The 17,551-nt window shown below is 48.6% G+C and overlaps 1 protein-coding gene across 1 annotated transcript in view; it reads left to right on the top strand.

Moving 5' to 3' along the window:
• Nucleotides 1-263: 263 nt before the first annotated feature.
• Nucleotides 264-17,551, top strand: part of LOC125045861 (transcriptional enhancer factor TEF-1-like) — a gene marked incomplete in the record, with an annotated part of 83,660 nt that continues 66,372 nt past the window's right edge. The window contains 1 exon segment of the mRNA XM_047643414.1: nucleotides 264-552.

Raw genomic sequence — 17,551 nt, 5'->3', positions numbered from 1 at the left:
CCACCCAACCTAGGAGGAACTGAGGTGGCGGATGTGGAACAAACGCATAATATTTACAAGTTCTCCTTTCGACCGTGATTCATTTTATTTTTTTCCTGTAGTGTATATGTATGGATACATGCTATTGCATTTGAGTAGGGGTAAAATATGGAAGAGCGTTGTCGGCAAATAAATCGGACAGGTAAATGAACAATCGGCATCGCGGATCGAGTAGTAGACCCAAACTACGAGACGCGATCAGTTCAGTTCACGTTCAACGTTCACACGGGGAAGTACTGTCCTGGATTTATCTCCGACTTTTGGTGCTTTTTGGCCGTTCGTGTTGTCAGGAAAAAATAAAGAAACAAGTGATCTTAATTGAGAATCAGTGTTAACCCAAACGGACACGGACTCAGGTGTCAAGGGGGAGTGGAAATTATTGCTGTATTTCGTGTAATTTCAAGGGCTTTACAATAACCAACAGTGTGGGAAAGAAACACTAGAATCACAGTTCAGTGTTGGCAGGATTCGAGAACTGCCAACACTATCCCCGAGAGGCGTTTTTTCTCGCAGGTAAGTTGACAATGTGATGTTTTATTGTTTTGCCCTAAGTTCAGTTTTATTTTTTTTTCCCCCGAAATTTCGTGAACGCAAATTATTACGTATTTATACTTAGCCCCCATTAAGAAAATCCTATTCGTTATTCAGCCACATGTGCTTCAGCTGATGTGATTTCTGGGCAAATATTTCCCGGAAAGTAAATGCGATTTTGAGCGAGCGAAAATCAGGAAATTTATTGGCAAACGAATTTTTATAAATGTCTTGTGCTCTTTCGCTTTCTTCCTCTCTCTCTCTCTCTCTCTCTCTCTCTCTCTTCTTGTCTGTTCTTTGATCACTTTTTGGAGAATTATTTCCTTGAATTATTATCCTTTTGTTGTAGTACATTCTCATTTATTTAAGACTGTTGTTATGGCCTTTATTATTTGTAATGTTGCCTTTAAATTATTATTTCATTTTTATCACCATCATCTGTGTTATTAGTATCAAGCGAGGCGTTATTAATGTTTTAATTGCTATTGTCATTATATAATTATAATTATAACTATTGTCCTTATATCGACATCACTCATATGCCAGTCATTGGACAGCAGGACTTATGTCATGAGCAGTTGTAAGTTATAAACAATGTTATATGATGGTCGCCTTCGGTTCATCAAAACGCAAAACTTGTCTGCAACTTGAAAAGATAATGGTTAGTGTGAATAGAATAATATGCGCAGACCTTAAGGACCATGAACCCCAATTTTACGAATATAAGAGGCTTCATGTACAAATTGTTGCACGCACGCACACACACACACGTAATCACGCACATACACGCAATTTCAAACACGCTCATGCAGTCACACGCAATTTCAAACACGCTCATGCAGTCACACGCACAAAATCACACACACACACACACACACACACACACACACACACACACACACACACACACACACACACACACACACACACACACACACACACACACACACACTTATCGTCAGAGTTTCGTCCTTGACTTTAAATGCAGTTTATACTCCTGTGTGATGTGAACATTTATCACGTTATGTTAACCGCAAGACGAGGACACACGCTAAACGCACACGCCCGAATGCTCACCGCACATACGTGTACACACAATGTACACCTACTCGGGCGTTTACTTCAACGCACACGGACGCAACCCCCAACGCACGCACACGGACAACGGACACACGCACGCACACCACGGGGCAAAAAGATGCAATGATGAGGGTGGTGTGTTGTGCCTGGTAGTGTTTGCCAGCGTCGAGTGGGCCAGCATGCAACCTCTCTGGCCGCAGGTGTGTCTGTCTGTTTGTCTGTCTGTCTATCTGTGTGTCTGTCTGGGATGGTGTAGGGGCATGGGGAGGGGGGTGGGAAGGATGGGTGGGGTGGAGGGAGAGAGGAGATGTGGAGGGGGGGAGGGGTGATCTTGTAAAATAATAATATCGTGGAGTAGAACTGGCGGGTGTGTTCACAGGTAGGAGGAAGGGGGGGAGGGGAGGAGGGTGAGGGTCCTGGAGTAAGGGAGGGAGGGAGGGAGGGAGGCTGGAGGGATGGGAGGAGGTGAATGTCCTATGTTGTGAGATAGAGAGACGGGGAGGTAGGCCTACGGAGGGGATGGAGATTTTTTGTTTATGTATTTGTTTGTTTTTGTTCGAAAAATAATGAGGAGGGGGGGGGGGGGGTATGCGAGGCGTAACAGTTCCTCAGGCTGGAAACCGCAAGCCAATTACGCAACGTCTTGAGAAGTTAGGTCAAGTCAAGGTGTTACATGCAGAAACTCTCTCTCTCTCTCTCTCTCTCTCTCTCTTTCTCTCTGTCTGTCTGTATGTCTGTCTGTCTGTCTGTCTCTCCCTCCCTCTCTCCCTCCCTCCCTCCCTCCCTCCCTCCCTCCCTCCCTCCCTCCCTCCCTCCCTCCCTCTATCGCACTCTCCCTTCCTGCCTCCCTCCCTCCTTCCCTCCCTTCATCTCCTTCTCCCTCTCCCCCTCCCTCCCTTCCGTCCTCCATCCTCCATCTCCTTCTCCCTCTCACTCTCCTTCTCCCTCCTTTTTCCGAGCCAGCGTGAATAAGGAATGGTCGGCAGTCGTGAGAGCCGCCCAAGGAAGCTCAGTCGAGTCGTGGGAGAATTACCTTATTCTGAATTTACGAAGGGGGGGGGGGAGGCATTGCGTAAAGTGCAGAGGAGTGTAGAATGTGTAGGATAACATGAATTGCACGTGCGGCGGGCGTGGGGGAGGGGGATGGGGCGAGGACGCAGCTGGGCGGGCGAAACACACGTGCGCTCCTGGGGTGGGTTAGTGGGAGGGAGGGGGGAGCCGAGCCCTGGCTTGCTACAAACAGACACATACGCAGGGAAACGCACAACATGCACACGCACGCACACTTACATGCACGCACAAACACACACTCACTCATACGCATGTCAAAGAATCGTATTAATATTCATTCTTATAAACTTCCGCACATGAACGCACACTCACATACGAAAGGGGAGACAGACAGACGCTCATGCGGTCACACACACACACACACACACACACACACACACACACACACACACACACACACACACACACACACACACACACACACACTCACACACACACACACACACACACACACACATACACAAACACATACACAAACACACACATACACACTCACGCACACACGGACGAACAAACGAACGAACAAGAAACACGCAATCACACTTACAAGGACATAACGAAGTCTTCCGTGAACACAATAAGTACAAAAAAATCTGACATGACGCTCAGTACAAGAATAATCGCCAGTCACAAGCGATGACGGATTAACACATGGCTTTGTACCCTAAATCCTCCTCATTATGTACGGCGTATGGTACTTTCTTGGTTCATTTGTTCCGTTTTGCAAGGACAGTATTAAGGGGACAACGGCACAGAGAGCTGAGTGACGTCACCGACGTTTGTGTTCCATGGACGGCGGGAATCGCGAAGAGGCGCTCCTCCGTTGGGTGTTGGAGGGCTGGGCGGCGATATTTGGACGATAGCGAAATTTTAATGTGTTCTGTTTCGCTCCCCCTCCCCCGCCTTCTCTCTCTCTCTCTCTCTCTCTCTCTCTCTCTCTCTCTCTCTCTCTCTCTCTCTCTCTCTCTCTCTCTCTCTCTCTCTCTCTCTCCCTGACTCCCTCGCTTCATCTCCCTCCCCCTCCTTCCCCCTCCCTCTCCTTCTCTTCCCTCCCCGTCCCTCTGCTTCTCTTCCTCCCCTCCCTCCCTCTCCCACGCCCCCCCCTCTCCTCTTTACCCCCACTCCCAATCCCCATCCTCATGCTCCTCCCAATAAAAAAAAAAAAAAAACTAGAACGCAATTATTAATTCAGATCGGAAATCAAATCGCTTAAAAGTTGACGCAACATAATTCCGCCGTCAAACATTTATATACAACCGCACGAGTTGAGAGAGTTAGTTGCTAATGTGTGTCTGTGTTTTTCCCCCTTACGCTGGTGCCTTTTTTTTTTGTTTTGCCTCCCGTTCCCCTCCGCTTTCCCTCCTTCTCCCCGTCGCTCCCTCTCCCTTCTTGAATGTCTTCTCCTTCCTCTTTCCTCCTCCTTCCTCTTTCCTCCTCCTTCCTCTTTCCTCCTCCTCCTCCTCCTCCTCCTCCTCCTCCTCCTCCTCCTCCTCCTCCTCCTCCTCCTCCTCCTCCTCCCCCACCCCATATCTTGAGTGATCTGACAACGGCCAGGTTTTACAAATTGAGGAAAAGTCCGATATTATCGCTCAATATGCAACCACGAGTCGATGAGAGAGAGAGAGAGAGAGAGAGAGAGAGAGAGAGAGAGAGAGAGAGAGAGAGAGAGAGAGAGAGAGAGAGAGGGGGGGGGAGAGAGAGAGGGGGGAGAGAGAGAAAAAAGAGAGAGAGAGAGAGAGAGAGAGAGAGAGAGAGAGAGAGAGAGAGAGAGAGAGAGAGAGAGAGAGAGTCGGAATATCAGTCTCCTCAAATAGACAGCGAGAGACAGCGTCCAGATGTTGGCAGGATGGCCGTATATGATTGGTGTATGAGGCTCTTGTCGTGACGTAATGTCGAAGTTCGATACAACCTTGGATTGTGGAGTGGGGGGAGGGGAAGGGAGGGTTGAAGGAGGGGGAGGAAAGAGGGTTGGGGAAAAAATTGTGAGGAATGGCACAAGGTTCGTGTATGCATCTCTCTCTCTCTCTTTCCCTCCCTCCCTCCCTCCCTCCCTCCCTCCCTCCCTCTCTCCCCCTCTCCCCCTCTCCCTCTTCCTCTCTCCCCCTTCCCCCTCCCTCTCTCCCCCTCTCCCTCTTCCTCTTCCTCTCTCCCCTCTCCCCCCTCTCTCTCTCTCTCTCTCTCTCTCTCTCTCTCTCTCTCTCTCTCTCTCTCTCTCTCTCTCTCTCTCTCTCTCTCTCTCTCTCTCATTTCTCTTTGTCTGATTCTGTATAGACAGAGCATCTTTCTCTTTGATGCAGGTGGTTCAAATAACGCACACGTCGCGGACATGTTGCACGTGTTGCAAGGAAGGCAAGCAATATATTGCAGTAGATGAATTAGTATACAAAAGGCCTTTAAAATAAAGCGCAAATAAAAGGTCTAATATCTTTTTATACTGAATCGTATGTGTTCGATAGAGAAAGAAGCGGCCTGATGACTACACAATATCACAGGCAACATTTATTAATAAAACTTTTTTTTATAGAAGGGACAAAAGGGGGAAAAAAATAGAAAAATAAATATACATATAGTATAACCAGTATATATCGCGCGCCAGATTAATTCATAAAAGCATCCACATGTGCGTTTGTAGCTCTCTCTCTCTCTCTCTCTCATATCATTCGGGTATAACATGTATTTTTAATTAATTTCAAGTCGGGGTTTAGAAACGCACCGAAAACGCTTGGCCCAGTGCACGCGCGCCAATCAATTTCCAACGCGAAACAGATTGATGATGGAGGAGAGGGGAGGGGAGGGGAGGGGGGGAGGGGAGGGGAGGGGGGAGGAGGGGAGAGGGGGGTGGAGGGTGTGGGGAGGGGGAGGAGGGACAGGGAGGGGGTGAAGAGGGGGGAGGAGGGACAGGGAGGGGGTGAAGAGGGGGAGGGACAGGGAGTGGGAGGAGGGACAGGGAGGGGGTGAAGAGGGGGAGGAGGTGAGGAGAGGGGAGGGAGGTGGGGAAGTGGATGAGGAGTGGATACTGATGCCGGAGATGGGATGAGATGAGGCTGTGGACGCTAAGCCGAGTGCGGTGAGACACGTGTGGCGGGGGGGGGGGGGGCGGCGATAAAATGGTATTGTTCCGGTGCCATATAGTCATTATCGCGGGGGGGATGGGGGAGGGAGGGACTAAGGGGAAAAGCTGCCGAACCGAATGGGAACCCTCCCCCTCCCCCCACCCATATCCTCTCATATCCTCCCTCACTCCCCCACCACTCCCCCACCACTCCCCCTCCTTTCTCCCTCCTCTCTCCCTACCTCCCCCCCGCTCCCCTCCTAATTGTGACGGGGAATTAAATGCCATAATGAGTGTGTCGCGCGTCGAGAGGGATGGGGGGGGGGGGGGGAGACCTGACCTCAACAGCCGCCCTGTTCCCGGTGGGTCTCTGTCCGCGGCCGACGTCTGGGCTGGGTTTTTTGTGTTTTTTTTTCTGTTTTTTAGGGTTTTGTTAGTTGTTTGTTACTGTTTGTTTGTGTGTTTGTTGGTTTTCGGTTTCTGTTTCCCTCTCTTCTCTTTCTCTCTTGTCTTGTCTTCTCTTGTATTGTCTTCTCTTCTCTTCTCTTCTCTTCTCTTCTCTCCTCTCCTCTCCTCTCCTCTCCTCTCCTCTCCTCTCCTCTCCTCTCCTCTCCTCTCCTCTCCTCTTATCTTCTCCCATTCTATGAGATTTTCCCCGCGTCTAAAAGCAAGCTCCAAGCGTGCGAGTAACGGTTGTTGACATCTCGCCTGATCTCGCGCATTTTGGCGAGCAACTCCGCGCGAGATGGCTTGTATCAATTCAAGCCGGTCGGAGGCGATTTCGAGATGCTGATGGATTTTTTGTAATATCAAATAAGTTTGGGTTTTTACCACAATGATTGGCTTGGAGGTATGATTAGGCAGGGCGAGGAAAACTTGTGAGAGAAACGGTCCGGCTGATTCTCGCTGATTCTCGCCGTGGGTTTTCGCTCGTGCTTCGGGGAAGGAGGAAGAAAGGTTCGGATGTAAGAGAATAAGGAAAAAAAAAAAAAGAATGTCGGGAATATATTCGTGTAGATGAGGTTCGCTTCCCGGTTCGCCTCCCGGTTCGCCTCCTGGTTCGCGGCGTGAGGACGAACTATGATTCTTTAGTATTTGATTTTCCTCCGGTCCGTGTTTCAGGAAGAGCATCACTCAAGATCGACAGGAGATGAGGCTCCGTGACGCCGCGTGATGTCATGGCACTATCGCATATCGCATTTGTTTATTTGTAATTTTACTGAGATTTTTAAAGTGTAATGGGATGAGGGATCGGTCGGTGGGAATTTTCTGATCGATTCTGGGATATTCCGAGAGGGATTTCGATTTCCGACTTCCGTCCGCCCGTCCGCCCGATCTTCCGCCCGTCGGGGAAAGAGGAGGGGGGAGGGGGAGAGGGAGAGGGAGAGGGCGAGAGATTCCGAGAGATTCGGCGCGGGACAAATCGTTCAACTCGATTCGGATATCCGGTTCGGGAGGAGATTCGTCGTCGGTTCCGGAGTGTCGGCGTCCCCCGTCGGATAACTGGTCGCGTCGGGAGTGAGTCGGCCGTTACGCGGCGAGGGGGCCTCAAGTCACAGACAATTTGCGGGGAAAATGTCAAAAAGATAGAAAAAAAAGGAGGAAAAATAGATCCGGTGTTTTCTGCGCTGACGCCCGATAAGTTCAGATCGGCGTGTCGCTCGTTCATGCTCCGGTTGCATGACTGGTTCCGAAAGGCCAAAGTTTATCGGAAAGTGGACTCAAGGGCTCAACATGCACCGCATTGTTGCAATTAAAAGTTAAAGAGCAGACGAGGCCCGGGCTTTTTCTCTCTTTCGCCCTGTATTATATTGTGTTCTTCTACTTCTTCGTTTATGGTGTGCTTTGGTATTGCGTCATTCCGGTGTGAGTCAGCGGCGAGGGCCCGGGACCGGCTGGCTCTATCATGTCTCCGCCGGACGGCTTGTTCGCCTCCAGCGGGATTTGGAGCTGTTTTTTCCATTTATTGTTAGCTTTCCCGGACTTGCGACAAGCTTTCCATTTATTTGGGATTGACAGCTAAACATTCATTGCATCATGGTGACATTATTATTATTATCATCACATTATCATCATTATCGTCATTATCGTCATCATTACAACTACAACAACTGCCGCTGCTGCTGTTGCTACTACTACTACTACTACTACTACTACTACTACTACTACTACTACTACTACTACTACTACTACTACTACTACTACTTCTACTACTACTACTACTTCTATTAGTATTAATACCATCGCTATTACTGTCCCTGCGCCAGTAAGCGATGCCATCCAATTTCGCTTTGCTCCGACCCACCCTCCGTCGGACGCGGCGCGTGCGTCCGTCCGTCCCTCGCCCGGACCGAGTCTTGCAGCGTCATTCCTGCCTGGTCTACGCTCTCATCCTTCTCATTATCCAAGCGCGAGCGTTGTCTCTCTTGCCGTGTCTGTCTGTTTTACCTCCCCTTCTCTCTCTCTCTCTCTCTCTCTCTCTCTCTCTCTCTCTCTCTCTCTCTCTCTCTCTCTCTCTCTCTCTCTCTCTCTCTCTCTCTCTCTCTCTCTCTCTCTCGCTATCGCCCTCTTTCTCTTTCTCGCGTCGCCCTCTCGTCACCGCCGCCATTGTCGGCGCCGTCGATGGTGTTCAGAGGAAGCGTTCATGGATGGTGTCCAGGGATGGTGTCCAGGGATAGAAGGGTATTTGTATGGCTGTGTGACTGTTTACCGCGCGGCGCTCCTGCCCGCCGAGTGGCCAATGCCCGCGCGATTCTCTCCCGATATGTAGCGGTCGCCGGCGCGTCGCTCATCCCCGGCGAGGAGTCCGTGTCACCTCGCGCGTGGGTCTGGCCCGACCTGCCCTCCGCGGCCGCGCCAAGTGACTCCCGACGAAGAGCGATCGGCTGCTTTGCGCCCAACGCTTGGCTGTTCCGTGAGCGCCGAGGCTCGACGCGTGCATTTGTTACGCATTATTCTTTATTGTTTTTTTATCTCCCCATCGCGCTACGATTATAATGTAATGAAGGCGGGGAGGGCAGGGGGAAGTGCGGACGGCGGGGGGAGGGGAAGAAGGGGAGGGGGGTTAAGTGTACCACCTGCTACTCTCACCTCAAACTACAAAGCACCTCGTGGGGCGGCCTTCTCCCCACCCCCCCCTGCCCACCTTTTCTGTCGTGCCTATTTTTTTATTTATAGAGCAGTGATGAGTAATATGTAGGTAATTAATTAGGAAGGAATGGTTGGGGAGGAAGATTATTTACATTGGGATTGAAATTTCGAGACCTGTTTTTATATCCTTCGGTGCAGTTTTTTTTTTTTTTTTCTTCGACAAGACATTAATAGGCCTTAAAACACGGGATTTCGCTTCCTCTCCTCCACCTCTCAGTCTGAATAAAAATTGATCTTCTCTTCATTGTTATTCATTCATCCTGGGTTTTTTTTTCCCCATTTCCCTCTCTCGGAATTATGGAAATGAGCCGGGACCGAAATAAACAGTAAGAGATGAGAGTGAGATAAGAAAGGGGGGGAGTGGGGGCGGGTAGGATGGGGGTGGGAGGGTTGGGGGGTTATCTGAGTCATCTGGATGGGGAGGGGGTGTAGGGGGAGGGGGTGAAGGGGGAGGGGGTGATGGGGGAGGCGGGATCGGGGCCGAAGGTGAGTGTTTTCCGCTTTCTTGATTTAAACCGCCCGCGATGACGCCCACGCGAGGAGAATATGGCTCTATCTGGGTCCTCTCTCACACGCCCAGCCTCTTCACCCCTGAACGCATTTACATGTTGTACGGGGCGGGTCACGCTCACGGGAACGCACGCTCAATCTCGCATTTACGCTCAATCGCGGACAAGCGCTCGCTCGCTCGCTCACTCACTCACTCACTCACTCACTCACTCACTCACTCACTCACTCACTCACACACACACACACACACACACTCACTCACTCACTCACTCACTCACTCACTCACTCACCCACTCACCCACTCACCCACTCACTCACTCACTTTTACATCTTCCCTCCACCCACCCCCCCCCCCCCCCCCCCCCGCTGAATACCCTCACCCCCAGACCCCCCCCCTCCTTACCCCCACCTCCAACGAACACGGACACTCACGCACACACGCCCCGCTGCCCCGCACACACCCTCGATTCGCTTACCTCGCCAGTGATTGACCGTTTGATAAAAAACTGCTTTTACAGGTGGTGTGGGCGAGGGAGGGGGGGGGGGGGGTTGAGGGAGGAAGGGAGGGAGGGAGGGAGGGAAAGAAAGGAGGAAGGAGGGGGTGAGGGAAAGAGGACAGTGAGTGTGTTAGGGAGGGATTAGTGTACGGGGAAGGGGAGGGAGGGGAAGGGGAAAGGTAGGGGTGAAAAAGAGAGAGAAGAGAGGGAGGGAGAGAAGGGTGGGTGAAAAGAAGGAGGTAAAAGAAGGAGGGTGGAAGGGGTAAGGTCAAGTAGGGGAGGGAGGCTGTATTTGCCTCCGAGGTCACGAGGTCAAAAGACTTGGGCGGTGCGCTGAGGGAAGGTCATCCTAGTTGTCCAGATTGGAATACAATATCATACAGCAAAATAGATTATTGGTATTATTTATTATATATTATTATATGTTATTACATATTGATATATTATTATTATTGTTATTATTATTAACAATATTAACAACAATAACAGTAATTGTAACCGTAATTGTAAAAATTACCATCATCATCATCTTCATAAGGATAATAGTAATGATAAATGATAATTATAGTAATAATGATAATAACAACAACAACAGTGATAAGTAACTACTGCTGCTTCCTTTGTCACTGATGGGATATCGTAATAACTTATTGTTATTGTTTTTGTTTAATTTTTCATTTCACTTATCTTTTCGAGGGAAACATCTGTCTTATCAACGAGATCATGTCAGCCGATACAAGATTAATCATTGGCGCATGCTGAGAAAATTCGCATCTCTTGGATAGATGTTGGTGAAACTATGTAAAAAAAAATATGAAATGATTATTATTTTGCGGTTTTATGATTTTGTTTTTTGTTTATTATGAATATCACGGTGTTATGTTGTGTTTCTGCTTCATATATCCGATGCCTTGTCCGCTGATAATGATCTTGCAGTTCAGATGTTCGTGTTTTGTTGCTAGCGAGAGTAAGGGCTGTGTTGGGCTCCCCCCCCCCCCTCTTTCCCTCCCAATGCCAACATAAAATTGACATTTCAGCCAACACAACGAAGTCAGTAGTATATGAAATTCATAAATTCGACAAGGTGTGAACGCCATTTCTAGAGGGACCAGGTCGCATACACACGCACACGCAAACAACAGTAAACGCACTCGCACTCTACAAGCCCGTACCTGATTTGCGATGCGACTCGGCGGAGATCAGCTCGGGTTCTCCGCCGCAGTTAACGGGGAGACACGGCGACAAAAGAAAGATCCTTATTTAAAATATTCTATTGACATTATTTATGTGTTATTCTCGAGCGTATGACTGCGCAATACGCGATTTCGGGGAATCAACAGATTGTTATTTTTATTATCGTTTCTCAAAAGCTCACACACACACTTGTTTGGATGTTACAAACGTATCATTTCGCGTGAATTTTATCGTTGTTTGCTGTGTGGTATCTCCTCGGTAGATTAGCCTACGCCTACGAGGGTAGATTTCGCCGGGAGATTAGGCCTACATGAGTAGATTTCGCCGGTAGATTTCATAGGTAAATTAGTGGTGTCCGCTAGGCTGATGGTAATAGACTGGTAGCCTGGTGACCGCTCCGTCTACCTGTTATCTATCGGGGAACGCGGATAGCGGGGGGGGGGGGGGGCTACTGAGGTCTACTTAATTTTTTTATGGCCTTATTGTGGCATTATGAGAGTTCGTTATTATTTTTATAGGAAATTTACATTATTATTATTATTTTTATAGGAAATTTACATTATTATTATTATTTTTATAGGAAATTTACATTATTATTATTATTTTTATAGGAAATTTACATTATTATTATTATTTTTATTATTATTATTATTGTTGTTATTATTATTATCATTATTATTATCATTGATGTATTTATTATTATTTATTAGAAATAATAATAATTATTGTTATTGAATTTACTAATTTCTATTATTACAATTCTTATAATTTTCTTACTATTTTCATTATTATTATTATTATTATTATTATTATTATTATCATTAGTATTATTAGTTGCTGTAGTAGTACTAGTACTAGCAGTAATAAGTTGTCATTATGCTGTAATTTATTATTTTGTTATTCTTTTATCATTTTCTGATATTATTAGTAGTCGTAACGTTAATGTTTCAGCAAAATATTTAAATTGTTTTTAATATTAGTGTCAGCTCATATTTGTGATAATTTACAACATATGTAGTAACAATTATGGCGAGAATAGTAATAATGATAATGATGAGTATTATGAGATAAAAGTATAATAATAATAAAATGATAATGATGGTGATGATAATGATAATTATGAGTATTATGAGATACAATTATAATAATTTTAAAATGATTATAATGATGGTGATAATAATGATAATCATCGTAACAGTAAATATGACTCTAACAAAAGTAATCGTAAATATATTATTGACAATAAAAATCTCTCCAAGGAATCAGAATAATGAAAAGAAACACGAGAGGACCAAGACACACAAAGGAGAGAGAGAGAGAGAGAAAAAAGAAACGTTAGGTAACTCAATTATTCATGTTATTCTTCCCGCGCCGGGGATCATATGGCGGGCTGGCCGATCTTATCCAAACGGAAAGAGTATATGGCCGATTGACGAAGAAAAACGGCGATAAAATAGCGTCTGTTGAGGGAATAGCGCTTACGTCCTCGGCATAGTACGGAGGTCGGCGGTGCTGTAAAAGTTTTAATGAAGGAGAGTAGCGGGCGGGCGGATAGGAAGGAAGGGAGCGAAAGAGCGCTTTGTTGCTTAAGTGTAGCGGTCGCGGGGGGGGATATTGGTCGGTAGCGGCGGTAGTTGTTGTAACGAGCGGGACGGTAGGTAGATAGCGGTGGTCTCAATGTAGTGAAAGAGCGATTTGTCGCCAGGGAGTTGCGGCGAGAAAGGATGAAGGGAGAGATGGTCTCGGCGTAGCGAAAGAGCGCCTAGTCGCTAAGTAGTTGTGGGGAGAATGTTTTTATTTTTTTATTTTCTTTATTCGTGCTTTGTTGATAAATGTAGGGAAGGAATTGTCTTATTGCGGATTGGCGTCGGGAAGGAATGACGTTTCTCGATTCGGCAACGTGTAAGTAGCGATGTCATGCTAGGTTTAGCGGGGATGATAGTCGTGTAGCGGTTTATCCAGGCGGTCAGGTATACGCGAGGGTGGTTAAGGTGTATCGGAGGGGGGGGGGGGGGGGGGTGAGCAGCGTGGTGTCGTCTGAAAGGTGTGGGGTGGAGAAAGGAGAAGGGAAGAGGAAGAAAGAAAGCGAGGTAAGAAACACGGAGAGGATAGTGATGATTGGCGCGATTCGATTTTGTTTTTCGTGGACAGGCGATCTAACCGTCGCTCTGCATTTATCCCTACATAAAATGGCATTACAGCCGTAGGGAAATCGAAACCATTGTACACTGAACGCTATATACTTATTTTAAGTTTTTCCTTTGACGAGGATATGTAAGCGTAAAATGTGCGAGTGAGTGCGGCGGCCGGAATGAGAGCGAGATCACGGCGGCCGGCAGTGCGGAAAGGCTGGCGAGAGTATGAATCACTCTTCGCTGTTCTCTTTGTTTTTTTTCCTTTTTTTTATCCAAGGGCGTCGCGCATTTAAACGTAGTTGGAGGAACGAAGGGCGCGAGGTGGCAGGAATTGACGGCGGGCGGAGGCGACAACGGGTAGCGGCAGAGTCGGAGCGGGTAGCGGGGTCGGGTCTGTGTTGCCGCCGCTGATGTACCACTCAAGGATGCCGGTGACGCAACCCTGCACCGCTCTGGCTTGGCTAATGGATAAACACTTGCGCTGGTCTCGCTCCGTCGCTTTGTCTCTCTCTCTCTCGCTGTCTCTGTTTCTCTCTCTGACTCTCACTGTCTCTGTCTCTCACTGTCTCTGTCTCTGTCTGTCTCTATCTCTATCTCTATCTCTATCTCTATCTCTATCTCTGTCTCTGTCTCTGTCTCTGTCTCTGTCTCTGTCTCTGTCTCTGTCTCTGTCTCTCTCTCTCTCTCTCTCTCTCTCTCTCTCTCTCTCTCTCTCTCTCTCTCTCTCTCTCTCTCTCTCTCTCTCCCTCTCCCTCTCTCTCTCCCTCTCCCTCTCCCTCTCCCTCTCCCTCTCCCTCTCCCTTATTTCTTTCTCCCCACTCTCCCCCCCTTTTCCTCTTCCTCTCCTTCTAGTTCTCTCCCTCTCCCCATGGCTGTTTAGCTCCCCCACCTGGCTTAACTGCATCGTATTATGCGTCACTAGTTTAGGTGGGTGGGTTAATGAAGGGGCGGGTTGGGCTAGGGGGAAGGGGAGGGGGGTTATGGGTGAGGGAATTGATTCGGGAATATTGGACGGTTATGTCGGGTGTGGTAACAGTTGATTGGCCAAACGTTCGCCCTCGCCAGACTGAACGGCGGGCGCTACATGCGGCAGGGCGGGTGGCTGGAGAACAGCACATATTGCACGAGACGCGGGCGGCGGCGGCGGCGGCGGCGAAGGCGACGACGACGACGAAGAAGACGACGAAGACGACGACGGCGACGGCGGCGGCGGTGACGGCGGCGGTGGTGTAAGACTGGGAAGCAATGTGCGCATAGTTCGAATTCCGGCGAAATCACGAATTCTTTTGTCATTCTGTGCGCGCGTAACCTTCAGGCAAGATCGATTCGAAGCTTGCTTTCTGGCTGGCAAAAGTTCAGAGACGAGACAACTCAACCGAATCCGAACCTGTGTCAGGGCGCCCCCTTTCTCCCCACTCCCCCCACTCTCCCCTCTCCCTATCCCCCGCAGTCACGCTAATGTCAGTTATGAGCGGCCGGCCAACCTGGCGACGCCGGCCCGGCCTGGAGCGGTCTCCCGCGAGCGCCAACGAAGGCAGAAAAGCCTCGGGATTCCACGCATTCCGACTTCCGCCAAGTGGATGCAATAAAACATGCTTATGGACGCCAAGCAAACACTGCAGGCGGGGAGGGGGAGGGCGGGGGGGGGAGGATGATGGCGTTGGAAGGAAGGGGGGAGCACGCTCGCTGGCTTGTTTGCGTCGCAGGTTAGAGTCCGGCGCCCTCCTTCGATCCAGGAGGTGGGGCAGAAGGGGGCTGGGGGCAATTACAGCCGTAAGTACTGCACGATTTGCGAAAGAGCGGCGGCGGCGGCGGCGTCCGAAGAGGCCGGCATTCCTTGCGTGGCGCGACAGGTTGTCATGGGAACCGTTCGGCGATTTCGGGATTTAAAGGGCCTCCTTCAACGACGCCGTGGGGATCGCCGATCGCTTTTTTCCCATGTCATTCATGGGGAGAAGCTGGTGTTATGTTGTGCTGTTAACCTCTCGTTAGATGCGCTTTTGTTTGTGTTGTTTTGATGTGAGGGCGGTAAACGTGACGATTTCCACGGCTGTCGCGTGATTATTTCGTATTGTACGTATTCGTTCTTCTTATTATTTTTGGACTATGGCTGTAGAGTGTCGCCGTCCAACTTTGAATATATCTGTTCATCGTATTTATAGCCGGCATGTGTATATTTTATGCAGCAGTCCGTGCATGGCGTCCGGTGGAGAGCGTGGGTCCGAGGGATGAAAGAAATGCGTCATTAAATTATATAGAAAAATGATAACGTCGTAGTGAATATGACACGAACGTTTTTATGTATTTACTTTCCTCTTTCTCCGTGTTTTTAAAAGCGAGTTGCCCCGAGAGCTTTTTAAAACGTCCTCCCTCGCTGGCGGAGTTGGCGGGCAGGACAACAAAAGGCGCGAGGCGGCGGCCGTTACAGGGCGCAGCGGCGGGCAGGCGAGCGGGCAAACGGGCGAGGGGCCGGGCGCCGTTTAAATGGGGATCGCGCAACGTTCGTTCGTCCGGCCCCCGCTACTGGGAACATCTTGCTCGGTGTCGCTGTTGGGGGACGTCTTGACCCGTTGGAGACTGGGGGCACCTTGTTCGGTCTCGCTGTCGGAGAACACCTAGGCCGGCCTCGCTGCAGAAGGACGTCTGGCCCGGTCTCGAGGCGGGGAACGTCTTACTCGGTCTCTCTAACGGGGACCCTTGCCCCGTTCTCGATTCTGGGGCCACCTTACCCGGTCCTGCTTCTAGGAACACCTTGCCGCGGTCTCGCTACTGAGATCACCTTGCCCCGATCTCCTCGCTGAAGGCAGTGCTTGCCCGACGGTGCGCGCGGATGTCGTTGGAGCGGGGTCTCGGGTCGCGATCGGGCGAAGGAGTCGGTCCCACGTGCGGCCGTGTGCATGCCCGCCGCGGAGGGGGGGGGGGGGGGCTTCGGGGAAGGTCTTGGAAGGAAAAAGAGGAGGAGGAGGCGGCGGCGGTGGGGGTAAGAAAGCACGGGTTCAGAAAAGAGGAAAAGGAGAATAGGGAGGAGGTTCAAGGGGGGGGGGGAGGGTAAGAGGGAGGGAGGAGGCAGTGGCGCGTTCTTCTATCCTCGGAAGGTCGGAGAGGAGCGGCGTTATGAAAACCTGAATAGCTTCGACAGGTAATATTGGCAACCGTTTTACCGTGGGACCGGTGGCGGCGGCCAGGGAGCTACCGGGAATCCCCTCCCCCTGTATGCCCTAAGACCCCCTCCCCCCCTCTTTCCTCCCTTAGGCCCCTCCCCTACCCCCTCCCTCTCCCTTTGGCCCAACACCTCACATCGTCGAGGGTGGCCTCGCGATGGCGATATTAATGCCCGTTCCTTTTCCCTCATCCGTCGGAGGGAGAGGGAAAAACGACAGGAAAATGAGGGAAAGAGGGAGAGAGGGAGGGCGGAGGGAGGGAGATCTGAACTACAGGTTTGCGGAGATTCGGAGGGATTTCAATAGGACGCGCTAAGTGTAAGGGAGGCGACCGGCATTCTCCAGCGAGAGGATTGCGGTGTGCGTGTTATGAGTCAATGTTAGTTTGCCATTACTACTACTACACTACTGTTACTAAAACCACTACTATATATTACTATTAACAGTAATTATATTAATATTAATTATTGTTACTGTAATCATCATCACCATCATCGTCAACATCATCGTCACCACCGTCAGTTTTATTAACACTATAACCACTACTACTATATCCACACGATGTTAGAGATCCGCATTGTTTCATTCTTGATACTAATATGGTATACTAATAGCGACAATGAAATGAATTTGGCGAAGAGCAGATGGCATAATGACATTTTACATTTTATTAGCGTCGCGTTAATATTTATGAGAGTAGGTCTCTGTTAATATAATTACTAAAGCAGCTTCTCATAAAACTTGCTCTACCCAGTTACTAATATTACGGCTAAAGCTTTCGTTTTTTTAAGTGATGGTGATATTGGTGAACTTGATTATTTGATTGACAGATATAATGGAGTGTGCTTGTGCGTTTTTGTTTTTTGTGGAAATTATATTTTGGTTATTATTGTTATTATTATTGTTGTTGCTATTACTATTATTATTATTATTGTTTAGTATGGTTATTGTTGTCGTTGTTATTGTTATTATTATTGGTAATGATAATGGTAATAATAACATTATTATTATTGTAATTACTATTTTATAATTATTGTTATAATAATGATGATGCTAATAATAATGATGATAATAATAATTGTTATTATTATGATAATAATAATAATTATTATAATAATAATAATAATTATT

This window comes from Penaeus chinensis, chromosome 38, assembly GCF_019202785.1.
Source record: "Penaeus chinensis breed Huanghai No. 1 chromosome 38, ASM1920278v2, whole genome shotgun sequence".
Lineage (NCBI taxonomy): Eukaryota > Metazoa > Arthropoda > Malacostraca > Decapoda > Penaeidae > Penaeus > Penaeus chinensis.
The sequence above is the reverse complement of the archived record's forward strand: the minus strand, read 5'-3'. Positions and strand labels throughout refer to the sequence as shown.